This window comes from Somniosus microcephalus, chromosome 31, assembly GCF_052327205.1.
Source record: "Somniosus microcephalus isolate GS21.2 chromosome 31, FLI_Smic_1.0, whole genome shotgun sequence".
Classification (NCBI taxonomy): domain Eukaryota; kingdom Metazoa; phylum Chordata; class Chondrichthyes; order Squaliformes; family Somniosidae; genus Somniosus; species Somniosus microcephalus.
This window is the reverse complement of record NC_141017.1, coordinates 8,185,730-8,203,567: the sequence shown is the minus strand read 5'-3', so window position 1 is coordinate 8,203,567 and position 17,838 is coordinate 8,185,730. Positions and strand designations below refer to the sequence as shown.

The 17,838-nt window shown below is 47.6% G+C and overlaps 1 protein-coding gene across 9 annotated transcripts in view; it reads left to right on the top strand.

The window, feature by feature from the left end:
• The first annotated feature begins 6,958 nt into the window (after positions 1-6,958).
• The window catches only part of pnpla6 (patatin-like phospholipase domain containing 6), a 194,259-nt gene continuing 183,379 nt past the window's right edge, over positions 6,959-17,838 (top strand). For 2 of the 9 annotated variants that reach the window (XM_085971499.1, XM_085971497.1), the window contains exon 1: positions 6,959-7,029. The gene's annotated coding sequence lies outside the window, so the exon portion shown is untranslated. Of the gene's footprint in view, positions 7,030-7,178; positions 7,345-7,757; positions 8,016-8,063; positions 8,514-17,838 lie in introns of those variants that run through there. The other 7 variants (XM_085971498.1, XM_085971490.1, XM_085971492.1 and 4 more) reach the window with 6 other exon arrangements.

Below are 17,838 nucleotides of genomic sequence, written 5' to 3'. Positions count from 1 at the left end.
AGGAAGGTCATTGATGAAGCAGCTGAAGATGGTTGTGCCTAGGACACTGCCCTGAGGAACTCCTGCAGCGATGTCCTGGGGCTGTGATGATTGACCTCCAACCACCACAACCATCTTCCTTTGTGCTAGGTATGACTCCAGCCAGTGGAGAGTTTTCCCCTGATTCCCATTGACTTCGGTTTTACTGGGGCTCCTTGATGCCACACTTGGTTAAATGCTGCCTTGATGTCAAGGGCAGTCACTCTCACCTCACCTCTGAAATTCAGCTCCTTTGTCCATGTTTGGACCTAGGCTGTAATGAGGTCGGGAGCCAAGTGGTCTTTGCGGAACCCAAACTGGGCATCAGTGAGCAGGCTATTGGTGAGTAAGTGCTGCTTTATAGCACTGTCGATGACACCTTCCATCACTTTGGGTATTTCTTCTCCTTATCTGTAGTCAATGGACCTCAAGGCTGCTTGCGCCATGTCTAAAGTGGCTGCAGAAGTTCCTCATTGTTCAATCAGCTTAAAGGTTGGTTTTGCAGAACTCTCGAGGTCCTGTCTGATGAGATTGCAGGAATGAACTAAATCTGTAGACAATGGGCCGCTTATGCCACGTCTAAAAGTGTTACAGAAGTTAACTAAATCTGTTTAAAGGTTTGTTTGCAGAACTCTCGAAGCTTGCTGGTGCATTAAATTCAGCCAAGTCGCAATGAACAGCGAATGATCTCTTACAGGACGATGCATGGGAATGGCACAATGTTACTCGGAATTACCTGAACATGATGGGAAGTGGGAGTTGACAATGATAAAGCTGAATAGATTTCTGAAGAGTTAAGGATTGATTAAGCAATATGAAACAAATAAAACAAAGGTTAGCTTTGGACATTGATATCAGAAGAGGCAAATATGGTCACAATATGAGGGATCTGAATACAAACACCTAAGTATTAGTCTGCACAAGAATTGACATTGTGAAATAAAAACAGAAAATGCTGGACAACACAAAACACAACTCGTAAAAAACATGAGGAACACACAAGCAACACAGAACATGGAATACAAAACAGGACAAAAGCAACACACACCTAGAAACGAGGTAAATTTGACATGTAAATGTTTCAAATGTATAAAAAATATTGACATTCTGCAACTTGAGCACAGAGAGTATTTTATATGATACATCGACTATCCTAACCCGACTCCACCCGCTCTGCTAGCTCCTCATGCTCTGTTCCTATCCAAGTCTAGCTGCTAATGGAACAGCCCCTCTCTCCTCATCACCACTGAGGCCAGTGATACTGTCTGCTGTATACTGTAAAGTGGGGCAATGGTTGGAAATGAAAGGAATAGAACGAACTTAACAGGGGTTTTTAAGTGACAATGGAGAGGAACAATGGATGACAATATTAGGGGAATGGATAGCAATGAAAGGGGTTGAATAAATGGTAATGGGGGGATGGAGAAGGATGAGGAAGGAACAATGGATGACCGAGAAGACGTAGAATGAATGATAAAATCGGGGAATGGATGGCACTGAAAGAGTTGGAATGGATAACAAATTAGGGGGAAATGAATGGTAATGAAGAGGATGAAATGTACGGCATTGAAAGGGTAGAACGAGTGGCAATGAAGGGAAAGGAGGGGAGAGGGAATGGGAGGGGACAGTGCCTGAGAATGAAGGTGCGATGGACAGGGACTAGAAACCAATGGATAACAACGAATAGGCGAGGAAAGGGGGTGGGAAGGGGCAGCCAGTTGCAAAGAAAGGGAGAAACGGATGACAATTAGGAGTCAATGACTGGAAAAGGAGGAAATTAATTTAATTTAAGGTGGGGAGGAAAAGAATGATTAATGGTCATGAAGGCGAATGGGGGGTGGAAATAATGGGGAAAGGGAAGTTGAGAGTGGCACTTTGGAGGGAGAACACTGGTATTAACCAGGGTAGAGAGAGAGCGCCAACATAACTAGGGGCATTAACGGCAGAAGAAAGGTTCAGTCTGAACATACGCCCCAACACACACAAAGCTTTTCGATTACCCTCGAAGTCTGATTGGTATTTGGTAATATTTCATTTTACAGAAGTGATGACACCCCAAGACTTTCTCACAATTTCCGATCAAGTGTGTCTCAACTCTTCCTTGTTCCCACTTGCTTCATTCACATTTTATTGACATTATAAAACCGTGTGTCAGGCCACAACATAGTCCTGGGTCTGACAATGTCCACAAACACCTGCAAAACACCCTCATCCTCTATGATGGCACCTAAAATGATAGAATCTTACAGAAATTGAGGAGGCTCTTCATCCCGTTGTGCCTGTGCCGGCTCTCTGAAAGTTCCCTCTAATTATATTTATTCCCTTGCTCTTTCGCCATACCATGACTTTGCGGACATTACTTTAATACGCTTACCTCCAGCTCTTGATGGAATCCTCCTGTTCCTCATGATTTCTATTGCTTGCAAAATAGCTAGGCTGACACTCCCAGTGCAGTACTGAGGGATCGCTGCACTGTCGGAGGGGCAGTACTGAGGGATCGCCGCACTGTCGGAGGGGCAGTACTGAGGGATCGCTGCACTCGGAGGGGCAGTACCGAGGGATCGCTGCACTGTCAGAGGGGCAGTACTGAGGGAGCGCTGCACCTTCGGAGGGGCAGTACTGAGGGAGTGCTGCACTGTCAGAGGGGCAGTACTGAGGGAGCGCTGCACTGTTGGAGGGGCGGTACTGAGGGAGTGCGGCACTGTCAGAGGGGCAGTACTGAGGGATCGCTGCACTGTCAGAGGGGCAGTACTGAGGGAGCGCTGCACTGTCGGAGGGGCAGTACTGAGGGAGTGCTGCCCTGTCAGAGGGGCAGTACTGAGGGAGCGCTGCACTGTTGGAGGGGCGGTACTGAGGGAGTGCGGCACTGTCAGAGGGGCAGTACTGAGGGATCGCTGCACTGTCAGAGGGGCAGTACTGAGGGAGTGCTGCACTGTCGGAGGGCAGTACTGAGTGAGCACCGCACTGTCAGAGGGGCATTACTGAGGGAGTGCTGCACTGTCGGAGAGGCAGTACTGAGGGAGTGCTGCACTGTCGGAGGGGCACTACTGAGGGAGCACTACACTGTCAAAGGGGCAGTACTGAGGGAGCGCTGCACTGTCAGAGGGGCAGCACTGAGGGAGTGCAGCACTGTCGGAGGTGCCATTTTTCAGATGAGATGTTAAACCGAGGCCCCGTCTGCCCTCTCAGGTGGACATAAAAGATCTCACAGCCACTATTCGAAGAAGAGCAGGGGAGTTCTCCCCAGTGTCCCGGCCAACTTTTATCCCTCCACAAAACAGATTATCCAGTCATTATCACATTGCTGTTTGTGGGAGCTTGCTGTGCACAAATTGACTGCCGTGTTTCCTACATTACAACAGTGACTCCACTTCAAACGTACTTCATTGGCTGTACTTTGGGAAATCTGGAAAGGTGCTGTATAAATGCATGTTATTTTCTCCTCTTGCCAGGATCCTCCCTCTCTCTGTGAGTGAAGTGGGAGAAACTGTTTCCAGTGGCAGGAGGGTTGGCAACCAGAGGACACAGAGTTAAGATAATTGGCAAAAGAACCAGAGGGGAGATGAGGAGAATTTTTTTATGTAGTGATTATGGTTTGGAATGCGCTGCCTGAAAGGGCGGTGGAATGGAGATTCAATAGTAACTTTCAAAAGGAAATTGGGTAAATACTTGAAAAGGAGAAATTTTTGTGTGCTGTGTCATTCTATGATCTGATCTGTCTGCTTGCTGCTCCATCATATCAGTCAGGGCCTGCAACTTAAGGACAACTGACCCTCTAGTGCTGATTTTTAAACAGGTCAAAACTCCCTCCCTTAAATCTCACCGCGGCTTTCAACAAAATAATGGCCCAGAAATTCGGGTCACCACGGGTGAGTACACACTGGGTACTCACCCGTAGGCCCAATGGAAGTGCCGGTTTCGTGCATGCACTGCGCAAGCGCGGGAAACCGGAACTTCCGTTCCCCTGAAAGAAGGGGTTCAGAGGTGGAACGCGTGCGCCGGAGAGGCGGCTCGTGCGCATCGAACTTACATTATTTTTCCAGGTTTTCCCGGGAGGGTAAGTCTCCAGGAGCTACACATGTAAAAAGCAGGCGCAAGGCCTGCTTTTAAAAAGCTAAATGGTGAATTAATTAAAATTAAAACATTTTTTCCACAGGTTTATTATTTTTTAATACTTTAAAGAAAGGTAAGTTTATTTTTAGTCCCGTTAGAAAATGTAATTAATTTTTTCAAAAATTTAAATTATTGTTTAAAATAGTTATTTTATGTAATTTATAGTTATTTTAAAAATATGATGTTTTAAAAAAAAATTATTTGAAGTTTTAGTGATTTTTGGGGCTTATAGTATTTATGGTTTTGACAGCTCTTCCTGTCAATTTTATGAATAGGCATTCGCTGCTACCATTGGCTCTCCATGGCCCACGTGATCCCAGGGGACGCTTCGAACTAACTGCGCCCCTGGGATACGCGAGCACTGCGCGCCGGCAGTTGGAGCAGGCCCAGGATCGGAATCCCACGCGGGCCCACATCACAACGGCCGGCGCGCTAGGTAAGTGCAGGTCAGGGGCTTGCACCCGCGGGAAGCCCCCGACCCGAATTTCTGGGCCAATAAGCAGCCAGCTTTGATTAAAAATTGGTGAATGGGCGAAACAATGCAGTAGTCGGTCACTGGGGCGCGAGTGCGGAAAGGGCTGGCTCACTCACAGTCACCCCTTACGGGGATTATACAAATGAGCCATTGAGTGTTGGGGTGTTCTTACTGACTCCCAGCCAATACTTTTCCCATTGAGTGTCAGAATCAACCACTTCAGAATGAAGTGCAGCACAGTTTAGAAGCAGTGTGAAACCCCCTCGACTCCCTTCAACAAGGTGCTTCACTCAACCTTAGAGTGCAGCACCTTCTGCACCAGTACCATATGTTTTAAATTCCCACTCCAGCCAGCCTTTTGATTTTTAGTTAACAATTTAATGTCAATTAGTGCCTCTTTATGAGCAATTTGCTTGAGGAGCTTTCAAATTAATTTCGCATAGGATACACAGAGCCAACAGAGACTTTCGATAAGGTCCCACATAAGAGATTAGCGTGTAAAGTTAAGGCACATGGGATTGGGGGCAAGGTACTGACTTGGATAGAGAACTGGTTGGCAGACAGAAAGCAAAGAGTTGGAATAAACGGGTCTTTTTCCGAGTGGCAGGCAGTGACTAGTGGGGTACCGCAGGGATCGGTCCTAGGACCCCAGCTATTCACAATATATATTAATGATCTAGACGAGGGAACTAGATGTAATATCTCCAAATTTGCAGACAACACAAAGCTGGGTGGGCGTGTGTGCTGTGAGGAGGATGCCGAGAAACTCCAGGATAATTTGGACAGGTTGGGTGATTGGGCAGAAGCATGGCAGACGCAATATAACGTGGATAAATGTGAGGTTATCCACTTTGGTAGCAAAAACAGGAAGGCAGATTATTATCTGAATGGCAATAGATTGGGAGAAGGGGAAGTGCAAAGAGACCTGGGTGTCCTTGTGCACCAGTCGCTGAAGGTAAACATGCAGGTGCAGCAGGCGGTTAAGAAGGCAAATGGTATGTTGGCCTTTGTAGTGAGAGGGTTTGAGTACAGGAACAAGGATGTCTTGCTGCAGTTGTACAGGGCCTTGGTGCGACCACATCTTGAGTATTGTGTGCAGTTTTGGTCACCTAATCTGAGGAAGGATGTTCTTGCCATGGAAGGAGTTCAGCGAAGATTCACCAGGCTGATACCTGGGATGGCAGGAATGACGTATGAGGAGAGATTGGATCGATTGGGCTTGTACTCGCTGGAGTTTAGAAGAATGAGAGGGGATCTCATTAAAACTTATAAAATTCTGACATGACTGGACAGACTAGATACAGGAAGGATGTTCCCGATGGCGGGGGAGTCCAGAACCAGGGGTCACAGTCTAAGGATAAGGCGTAGGACATTTAGGACAGAAATTAGGAGGAATTTCTTCACCCAGAGAGTGGTGAACCTGTGGAATTCTCTACCACAGACGGCAGTAGAGGCCAATTCATTAAATATATTCAAGAAGGAGTTGGATACATTTCTCAAGGCTAAAGGGATCAAGGGGTATGGGGAGAAAGCAGGGACTGGGTACTGAATTTGGATGATCAGCCATGAACGCATTGAATGGCGGAGCAGGCTCGAGGGGCCGAATGGCCTACTCCTGCTCCTATCTTCTATGTTTCTATGTATCATTCCCACTTCCCTGCCCTTTCCCCATAGCCCTGCAATGTTTTTTCCTTTTGAAGTATATATCCAATTAACTTTTTGACTTGTATCGCTGTGAGTATAAAAGTTCTTGATGTTGAAACCTTTTCTAGTCCTTTATGCTCTATGGGGAGAGTAACAAGAGGCCGGAGCAGTGACACTCCACAATGGCCCCATCACTGCAGCACAGAGAGTAACAATAGGCCGGAGCAGTGACACTGCACAATGGCCCCATCACTGCAGCACAGAGAGTAACAAGAGGCCGGAGCAGTGACACTGCACAAAGGCCCCATCACTGCAGCACAGAGAGTAACAAGAGGCCGGAGCAGTGACACTGCACAATGGCCCATCACTGCAGCACAGAGAGTAACAAGAGGCAGGAGCAGTGACACTGCACAATGGCCCATCACTGCAGCACAGAGAGTAACAAGAGGCCGGAGCAGTGACACTGCACAATGGCCCATCACTGCAGCAAGGATCACCACCTGTCATACAAGCAGCGAGATCACGCCTTCGCTCCGCGCTGATTGGCGGTACGGGAAGGCGGTGCCGGGCCAGCCTGTATTTCTATTGGTGCAACGGGCTGTCAATCGAAGACGGCTTAGCCTGGCTATTGGTGGAGCGGACCGCCAGTCAGCGCAGCGAGCTGATGTGCGATTGGCTGGCGCGGCTGTCAGTCAGCAGGGCGAGTGTTTCCGGCCTGGTGACGGATTGATGGTGTGACAAGCGAAGGGGCGGCGCGGCGGGCCGAGGAGGAGGCGGCGGTAGGTGCGGGAATCCATCGCGGGACTCGGTTCAAACCTCATTTCCCCCTCACACTACACCTCACCATATAACCCCCTCAGAACCCCCCCCCCTCCCCCCTCAGACCCCCCCCCTCCCCCCTCAGACCCCCCCCCTCCCCCTTCTGTCACTTGTCCTGTAGCTGTTGGTTATAAAGATGTGTTTATAGAGGCTCAGGGACTGGCCGTCGGCCCGCTCTTCCTGCGTGTGTGGTGCATTTAAACATCCTAATCTGTTAGTCCGACTCAAATAATTGAAATGTCTTTATTTCAAGGATCAGAAGTATTTCCGTGCAGGTACCATACACTACATCTGAAACGATTAATTTTTTCAGTCCTGCTTGTAGTGATAGGAACAGTGCGAAAGAAGGGCTGTATGTACTAAAAGCAAAAATTGGAATGAGTGATATAATATTATGATCAAAGAACCACGGGGGTTAGAGTTGATCAAATAATGTAGGTATGTACCCAAGTGGAGGAGGTTGTCGAGAAATGAGGTGAGAGGAAGCTGCATTGGAGTCTACCCCTAGCCAGTTTCCTCCCCCTTTTGAACTTGTCCTGTGTGCTGCACCATTTCACCACTTTCTTCACCCCGGAGAGGAGACTTTCTCCTCTAGCAGTCTGGGCGAGAGGTGAAAGGCAAACCCCCCCCCCCCCCCCCCCCCGGCCTCCTGCCTGCTACGGCTGAGTTTCTTAAACAGGGATTGAGCATACAATGAGGTCAGGCAGAGAAAGAGAACAGGCAGCCACTTCTGTTTTTACAGAGGTCACTCTTTTCAGGCTCCATACTGAGCTGCGTGGAATTTTACAATGTGGTTGTGTGGGCATAGAGCGTGTGCAGAAAGTGCTGAGTCACCAGAGGTGCTGCTTTAACTCTCTGTCGACAGGGAGCTGAGGCTCATTCCAGTGTTCAGTGCAGCCAGTCATGTTGAAATCCTACCAGTGGCAAACTGCGTGCTCCTTGTGGGGTGAGTCTCTGTATTGATAATATGGGTATGGAGGGGGTGTGGGACCTCGTATGTGGCCATAATTACTAAACAGTAGAGTTCCTGCAACCTTTTCTCTTGAGAATGTAACAGTTTAGGTATTTAACTAGGATGTACAAAAGAAGCACGTATTTCTTGAATGAAATTTATCCCGTAAAAGCCGAGCATCCTTTGACTGTACGTGTCCTTTATGTACCGGCAGAAGCTGCGATACAGACAAGGTACAGCCTGTGGAAAAACAGCTAGTTCACTTGTATCTGGTACTGTGTGGAATATATTGAGATATAAAGAAAACCTGCAGAAGTGGCATTGCAAATGCACAAGAGATCGATTAGCACCCATCTGGTTATGTAACTGGCGGTTCACTGTCAAACTATGAGCCTGCCTTCATTCGGGTACTGACTGATCTGCCCTGTGTTCCACTAGTGTGGACTGTGCGTGTTCAGCGTCCAGCGCAGCAGAGGACCTGATCTGGAGCAGGTGAGGCTACATGGCGCAATAGTCGCTCCGTATTGAGCATTCCCGGTCGGTACAGGAGCTGTGGGTGAACTTGCACTCCATGCAGCAGTGCAAGCTCTGGGGCCTTGCCTGGCAAGCGCTGCGACAAATTTCCTCGCTTCACTCCGTGCACACCGCTTAAAGCTGTCCTTTTGTTTCTTAGGCATTTGTCTGCATTAGTGATTTCTGAACACTTCATACATTTTAAAAATTGGAGCTCCTTGGTTTTGGTGAGGCTTTCTAGGCTATGTGCGCGCCTTGTTCCCGGGACGTGGTCGACACTGGCAAGGCTGGGTGAATTGCCTGCCCTAGTTTCCCCGAGGAGGTGGTGGTGCATCACCTTTTGTGAAGCAATTGTATTACAACTGGGCATCCTTGTTGGGCCACTTCAGGAGTCGCCTGCAGTCCAGACCAGGTAGCGGTGACAGATCCCCTTCCCTGAAGGATGTTGGTGAGCGAGATGGGTCGTTAATGGCAGCTTTCATAATCATTTCATCTGGTGCCCACCCACAAATTACCAGATTTATTGACTTCAGTTTCACAAGTTAGGGCTTGAACTCCGGACTGCCGAATGACTAACCCAGGACCGTAACCCACTGTGCTGTCGTTCCTGTGTGTTGTCTTTTAAAATATGCAGACACTAAAGCACTGCCGGAAACGCTCTCTGAATGATTGCAGGAGTATGTCAAAGTTGCAGCATGTAAACAGGCCATTCGGCCCAACCAGCCCGTGTCAGTGATAACCCTTCCCACAGGAAAATAGTTCTAATCAGTGTTCCCTGTAATTTTTCATAGCGCCATTCACAATGCGCGCCCGGTTTTTGCATTGAAAAGCCGGCTGCGCGGGATCCCTGGAGCGCTGTGCAGTCGCGCAGCTTAAAGGGAGCGTTGGTTCTAATCGCATTTACCCGCCGTGTTCTCGTATCTAGTTATCTCCTTTTCCTTCATCCGCCTGACCAATCTAATCTTGAATGTTGACACAGTTTCAACCGCGAACCCTGGGAGTGAATTTCACAGTTTCGTATCTCTCTGTGTGAAGACGTTTCGCCGGTTCTAAATCTCTTGCATTTAATCTTGTATCTGGTAGCCTGCCTGTGTGCACCAGCGTGAGCTGCTGTAATACGGGCTGCAAAAAGGCACTTCGCGCACACATCTGGTATTGTGTGGATTAGGATCACGAAAAAGGCAAATACTGGAAATCTGAAATTGAATCTGTCCAATTTGCGTATCACTTAGATTCCAGTGCTATTCCAGCACAAAGCTCTCTCTCCAGAGGTGAGTTCAATGCAGTTATGGCTGTGGAGGAGCAGTGCTGCAAATAGGCCCTGTGATCTGAGTCCCAGCAGGGATTGCTGCTGCCTGGAAACTCAGACACTGGCAAGATGGTGTCAGTTGTACTCTGCATTGCTGTGTTTATTGCCTTCGGTCAGCATGTGGTTAACACACTGAGCTGCTGTGCGCTGCTCTCTGCAGTGCAGCTTTGTTGCTTCTAACCATAGTGACCTTTACTAGAGTTAATCCAGGCATAAATGAGTCTTGGTCACTCATTGACTTTTCTGCAACTTGTGTTGTAGTAGTAGCAGATTCCTTGGGGTGTTTGAGCTGAAGCACTGGCTCCATGTTTACACACTGACCCCAATTTCTCTCCTTCAAGGTTGCAGCATTCACACAAGTGTGGACCTTGGACCCTTAAATTGTCAGCCTTGCAGATAGAGAGCAAGGATGACAGTGGCACCTTCCTGGAGTGTAGTGCTGTAAATCACCTTGGGTAGGGGCGTAGGAGAATTACATTGTAGCCATCCTCTGATACAAAGTTGATAGATAAGGATGTAAGTGTTCTGTTGGTATGATCGTGGGAGGGCGAGACTGTACCTCCAGTGTTGTTAGTATCTGTTTTACACAGGATATACGGCACAGAAACTGGCCATTCGGCCCAACCAGTCCATGCCGGCGTTTATGCTCCACTCGAGCCTCCTCCCGTCTTTTTCCTCATCTAAATCTATCAGCGTAACCCTCTATTCCCTTCTCCCTCATGTGCTTGTCCAGCCTCCCCTTACCTGCATCTATACTATTCACCTCGACCACTCCCTGTGGTAGCGAGTTCCACATTCTCACCACTCTCTGGGTAAAGAAGTTTCTTTTGAATTCCCTATTGGATTTCTTGGTGACTATCTTCTATTGATGGCCTCTAATTATGCTCTTCCCCACAAGTGGAAACATTCTCTCTCTATCCACTCTATCAAAACCTTTCATCATTTTAAAGACCTCTATTAGGTCAAGAGAAAAGAGACCCAGCCTGTTCATCCTTTCATGATATGTATACCTTCACATTTCTGGTATCATCCTTGTAAATCTTCTCTGCACCCTCTTATGCTTTGAATCTTGGCTTTTATTGCTTATCCCTGGTTGCCTTGAGGGCATTAAGAACAAGCTTGCATTTCTATAGCACCTTTCCCAGCCTCCGGATGTCCCACCAGTGAAGTACTTTTTGAAGTGTAATCACTGTCGTAATGTAGGCAAGTGCGGCAGCCAGTTAGTGCGGCAGCCAGTTAGTGCATCTTCCCACAGCCAGTATTTCTACAGCACCGGCAACCAATGTCCTCCGGTGTCTCCTAGAGATGAATGGAGGCCTAGAAGAAATGTGGAGGTGACTGAAGCCGAATTGAGGTGGATTTTGAAGAGGCTTGTGAAGGTGGAGAGGTAGCGAGCCAAAGGAGTTTCGGAACAGAAGAATGTACAGGACTAGAAAATGCCATTTTGGACCATCCTGCCACCCCAGAGCTCGCAATCTATGACTGACCTCCTTCAATGGGTTTTACACAGAATTACATTGAATTTTACAGCACAGCAATAGGCCATTCAGCCCAACTGGTCTATCCTGGTCTTTATGCTCCACTCGAGCCTCCCCTCACCTCACCCTGTCAGCATATCCTTCTATTCCTTTCACCCTCATGTACTTATCTAGCTTCCTCTTAGATGCATCCGCTATTCGCCTCAACCACTCCACGTTTCACATTTTCATCACTCGCTGAGTAAAGAAGCTTCTCCTGAATTCCTTGTTGGATTTATTCGTGACTATCTTATATTATATTTTCTCACCAAATGCCCGTCCAGTCTCTCAATTACTGATGTGAGCAGCCTCGATCGCCTCATTGGGCAGTCCTTTCTAAGCGTTCACCGCTCTGTCAGTAGTTATATCCGGTCCCTCCAATCAACTTCCCTCCTCGGCTTCAGCCCATGCCCCCTTGTTTATCTTGAGCCATGTTCAACAGTTTCTTGGGGTTCAACTTGTTCATGCAGTTAAGGATCCCGATACCTCGACAAGATCCCCTCTCGGGCTTCTTTCTTCAGTGTAAAAATACTCAGCTCTTGTAGTCTCCACATATATCTCCGGTGTCTGATGCCAGGTATCAGACAGGTTAAAGGAAAGGCTTTCATTTAAATAGCACCTTTCATGACCTTGGGACATCCCAAAGTACTTCACAGCTGAAGTACTTTTGAAGTGTAGTCACTGTTGTAATGTAGGGAAAGGCGGCAGCCAATTTGCGCACAGCAAGCTCCCACAAACGACAATGAGGTGAACGACCAGTTAATCTGTTTTTAATGGCGTTGGTTGAGAGAGAAATGTTGGCCAGGACACTGGATGAACTCACCTTCGAATAGCACCATGGGATCTTTTATTGCCACCTGGCGGGTGGGCGGGGCCTCGGTTTAACAGCTCACCCGACAGTGCAGCACTCCCTCAGTACTGCACTGAAGTGTCAGCGTTGATCCCTTGCTCATGTTTTACACAACCTCTGAACTTACTGAGCCAAGGCTGAAAAGAATGAAAGATTTACATTTCTACAGCGCCTTTCACGTCCATCGGACATCCCAAAGCGCTTTACAGCCAATTAAGTACTTTTTTGAAGTGTCGTCACTGTTGTAATGTAGGAAATGTGACAGCCAATTTGTGCACAGCAAGCTCCCACAAACAGCAATGTGATAATGACCAGATAATCTGTTTTTTAGTGATGTTGGTTGAGGTATAAATTGGCAAGGACACCGGGGAGAACTCCCCTGTTCCTCTTTGAAATAGTGTCATGGGATCTTTTCCGTCCACCTGAGCGGGCAGACGGGGCCTCGGTTTAACGTCCTATCCAAAAAATGGCACCGCCAACAATGCAGCTCTCCCTCCGCACTGCACTGGAGTGTCAGCCTAGATTTTGTGCTCAAGTCTCTGGAGTGGGACTTGAACCCACAACCTTCTGACTCGGGCGAAGGTGCTGCCCACTGAGCCACAGCTGACACTAAAGAGTCAACCATCTAGTGTGGGACAGGAGCTGGCAGGTTCATCCCTGTAGGAAATCGGTGAACCAGTTGGGTTTTTTATGACAATCCGGCAGCTTTCCTGGTCGTGTTATCTGGTATCAGCCTGCAAAGTACCAGATTTATTTCACAACTTGCCATGGTGGGATTTACAACTCTCGGCCTCTGGGTTCCAGTAACATAGCCACTGGGCCACTGTACCTTGTGTATGAGAGTTGGATGGGAGGGGACCACCAAGTGTATCAGTGGATTTGTCAAAAATGGGCTACTGGGACCTAATGGACATTATGCAACCAGAGTTGCTCTTAATCATATCTTTGCTCAGAACAAAGGCAGGTCTGTTCACATGTTGCCACTGTTCCTGCCCCCAGGAACTGCAAAACTGACACTATCTGTGCTGGTGAAACATCAATCCAACCAGCTCACTTTAAACAGTGCTTGTAAGGTATTGTACAGAATAACATAGCAACAGGAGGAGGCCATTTAGCCCCTCGAGCCTGTTCCGCCATTCAGGGAGATCATGTCTGAGTTGGACCTAACTCCATATATTGGTGTGATCTCGCACGTGAGGGTGGTTTCATGTTTGTGCTGTCAACAAAACAACTTTTTAGATAGCACCTTTTAACATAGTAAAACGTCCCAGTGCGCTTCACAGGACCGCTATCAAACAAAATCAAGGCTGAGGGGTGACCTAATAGAGGTCTATAAAATTATGATAGAATGGATACAGAGAGAATGTTTCCACTTGTGGGGAAGAGCATAACTAGAGGTCATCAATATAAGATAGTCACCAAGAAATCCAATAGGGAATTCAGAAGAAACTTCTTTACCCAGAGAGTGGTGAGAATGTGGAACTCGCTGCCATAGGGAGTGGTTGAAGCGAATTGTATCGATGCATTTAAGGGGAGGCTGGACAAGGATATGAGGGAGAAGGGAATAGAGGGTTATGCTGATAGAGTTAGATGAGGAAAGACTGGAGGAGGCTCGAGTGGAGCATAAACACCGGCATGGACTGGTTGGGCCGAATGGCCTGTTTCTCTGCCGTATATCCTGTGTAATCCTATGTAAAATTTGACACTGAGCCACATAAGGAGAGAGGAAAGAACAGTGGAGAGGTTTAGGGAGGGAATTCCAGAATTTAGGGCCCAGGCAGCTGAAGGCACGGCCGCCAGTGGTGGAGGGATTAAAATCGGGGATGCGTAAGTGGCCAGAATTGGAGGAACACAGATATCTGAGGGTTGTAGGGCTGGAGGGAGGGGCGAGGCCAGGGAGGAATTTGAAAACCAGGATGAGAATTTTAATATTGAGGTGTTGCTCAAAAGGGAGCCAATGTAGGTCAGCAAGCTCAGGAGTGATGGGTGAACGGGGGGGCTTGTGCGAGTTAGGACATAGGCAGCAGAGTTTTGGATGAGCTGATGTTTACGGAGGGTGGAATGTGGGAGGCCAGCCAGGAGTGCGTTGGAATAGTCCAGTGTAGAGGTAACAAAGGCATGGATGAGGGTTTCAGCAGCAGATGAGCTGAGGCAGGGGCGGAGACGGGCAATATTATGGAGGTTGGAAGCAGGCAGTCTTGAGTGATGGTGCGGATATGTGATCGGAAGCTCATCTCTGGGTCAAATATGACCCCAAGGTTGCCAACGGTCTGGTTCAGCATTAGACAGTTGCCAGGGAGAGGGATGGAGTCGGCGGGGACTGAAGACAATGACTTCGGTCTTCCCAATATTTAGTTGGAGGAAATTTCTGCTCATCCACTACTGGATGTTGGACAAGCAATCTGACGATTTAGAGACAGTGGAGGGCTTAACACAATCACCTGTACACTGGGGCAGACTTTAGACAGCTTAATGCTAAAGATTACGTTTAGTTTGGGTCAAAGTGACTTGAACTAGTTCTCCTGATTTCTCTGTGACTTATAGAGCAGCTTTCTATTCTGTTAGCTGCTAAAGGAAAGGGAAACTCAACAACAGCTTGTATTTATATAGCGCCTACAACATGTGGTGCTTCACAGGAACGTAATCAGACAAAAGTTGACCCCGAGCCAAAGAAGGAGATATTAGGAGGAGAGACTGAAACCTTGGTCCAAGAAGTAGGTTTTAAGGAGCATCTTGGAGAGGTTTAGGGAATTTTGGGTCTCGATTGGCTGAAAGTTCGCCCACCAATGGTGGGGCAAAGGAAATGGGGGATGCGTAAGAGGCCAGAGTTGGACAAACGCAGAGTTCTGGATGAGTTCAAGTTTATGGAGGGTGAAGATGGGAGAGCGGCTAGTCGAGCGTGGGGGGAGTCGTCGAGTCTGGAAGTGACAGAAGCATGGATGAGGGTTTCAGCAGCAGATGAGCTGAGGTAGGGGCGGAGACTTGCTATATTATGGAGGTGGAAGTAGGTGGTGGAGAGGAAATGGGGTTGGAAGCTAAGCACAGAGTCGAACAGTGATCATAATATCATCATATAAGGTTTAAATTAGCTATGGAAAAGGACAAGGAGCAATCTAGAGTCAAAATACTTTGTGGAGGAGGGCCAATTTCAGTGGGTCGAGAACGGATCTGGCCCGGGTAAATTGGAATCAAAGATTGGCAGGCAAAACTGTAATCGAACAATGGGCTGCCTTTAAAGTGGAGATGATTCAGCTACATCGAATCATAGAATGGTTACAGCACAGAAGGAGGCCATTCGGCCTGTCGAGCCCGTGCCGGCTCTGTGCAAGAGCACTTCAGCTAGTCCCACTCTCCTGCCCTTTCCTTGTAGCCCTGCAAATTTTTTTCCTTCAGGTATTTACCCAATTCCTTGTTGAAAGCCACGATTGAATCTGCCTCCACCACCCTTTCAGGCAGTGAATTCCAGATCCTAACCACTCGCTGAGTAAAAAAAAGTTTTCCCTCTGGCTGTTCACCCTCCCCCCTCGAATGTTCTGCAGCCGCTCAGTGACAACGTACCATCCTAGAATCACATTTGCGGCTGCAGAAATGCCTGTCTGTTCCCCAAACTATTGAATCCCCTACCACTATTGCCTTCCTGATCTTCCTCCTTCCCTCCCCCCTCTGTACAGCTGAGCCACCCATGGTGCCGTGGATTTAACTCTGGCTGTACTCCCCAGAGGAACCATCGCCCTCGCCAGTATTCAGTCGAGGTAGATTCCCACAAGGGGGAAAGGTAGGGCAACCAAAGCTAGAACACCCTGGATGACGAAAGAGAGAGAGCGAGTAAGATGAAGCAGAGAAAGGGGGTGTATGACAGATGTCAGGTTGAGAATACAAGTGAGAACCAGGCTGAATATAGAAAGTTCAGAGGGGGAGTGAAAAAAGAAATGAGGGGCAAAGAGAGTGTATGAGAATAGACTGGCAGCTAACATAAAAGGGAATCCAAAAGTCTTCTATAGACATATAGAGGAGGGGTGGGGCCGATTAGGGACCAAAAAGGAGACCTACGCATGGAGGCAGAGGGCATGGCTGAGGTACTAAATGAGTACTTTGCATCTGTCTTCACCAAGGAAGAAGATGCTGTCATAGTGAAAGAGGAGGTACTGGAAAGGCTGGCTGTACTTAAAGTTGATAAGTCACCAGGACCAGATAGGATGCATCCTAGGATGTTGAGGGAGGTAGGGGTGGAAATTGCAGAGTTACTGGCCATAATCTTCCGATCCTCCTTAGGTATGGGGGTGGTGCCAGAAGACTGGAGAATTGCAAATGTTACACCCTTGTTCAAAGGATAAACCCAGCAACTACAGACCAGTCAATTTAACCTCGGTGGTGGGGAAGATAGTTAGAAACGATAATCCGGGACAAAATTAACAGTCACTTGGACAAGTGTGGATTAATTCATGGAAGCCAGCACAGATTTGTTGAAGGCAAATCGTGTTTAACTAACTTGATTGAGTTTTTTTGATGAGGTCACAGAGGGTTGATGAGGGTAATGCAGTTGATGTGGTGTACATGGATTTCCAAAGGGCGTTTGATAAAGTGTCACATAATAGGCTTGCCAGCAAAGTTGAAACCCATGGAATAAAAGGGACAGTGGCAGCATGGATACGGAATTGGCTAAGTGCCAGGAAACAGAGAGTCGTGGTGAACAGTGGCTTTTCGGACTGGAGGAAGGTATACAGTGGTGTTCCCCAGGGGTCGGTCCTAGGAGCACTGCTTTTCTTGATATATTAATGTCTTGGACTTGGGTGTACAGGGCACAATTTCAAAATTTGCAGATGACAGAAAACTTGGCAGTACAGTGAACAGTGAGGAGGATAGTGATAGACTTCAGGAAGACATAGACAGGCTGGTGGAATGGACGGACAAGTTGCAGATGAAGTTTAACGCAAAAAAGTACGAAGTGATACATTTTGGTAGGAAGAGGCAATATAAACGAAAGGGTACAATTCTAAAGGGGGTGCATGAACAGAGAGACCTGGGGGTACATGTGCACAAATCATTGAAGGTGGCAGGGCAGGTTGAGAAAGCGGCTAAAAAAGCATACGGGACCCTGGGCTTCATAAATAGAGGATTCGAATTCAAAAGCAAGGAAGTTATGATGAACCTTTATAAAATACCGGTTCGGCCTCAACTGGAGTAATGTGTCCAATTGTGGGCACCGCACTTTAGGAAGGATGTGAAGGCCTTAAGAGGGTGCAGAAAAGATTTACGAGAATGATTCCAGGGATGAGGGACTTCAGTTACGTGGATAGACTGGAGAAGCTGGGTTTGTTCTCCTTAGAACAGAGAAGGTTGAGAGGAGATTTGATAAAGGTGTTCAAAATCATGAGGGGTCTGGACAGAGTAGACAGAGAGAAACTGTTCCCATTAGCGGAAGGTTCGAGAAGGTTCGGGAAAATATAATGAGAGTAAGCTTGCAGGGAACATAAAAACTGACTAAAAGCTTTTATAGATATGTGAAGAGAAAAAGATTGGTGAAGTCAAGCGTAGGTCCCTTGCAGTCAGAATCAGGGGAATTTATAATGGGGAGCAAAGAAATGGCAGACCAACTAAATACATATTTTGGTTCTGCCTTCACAAAGG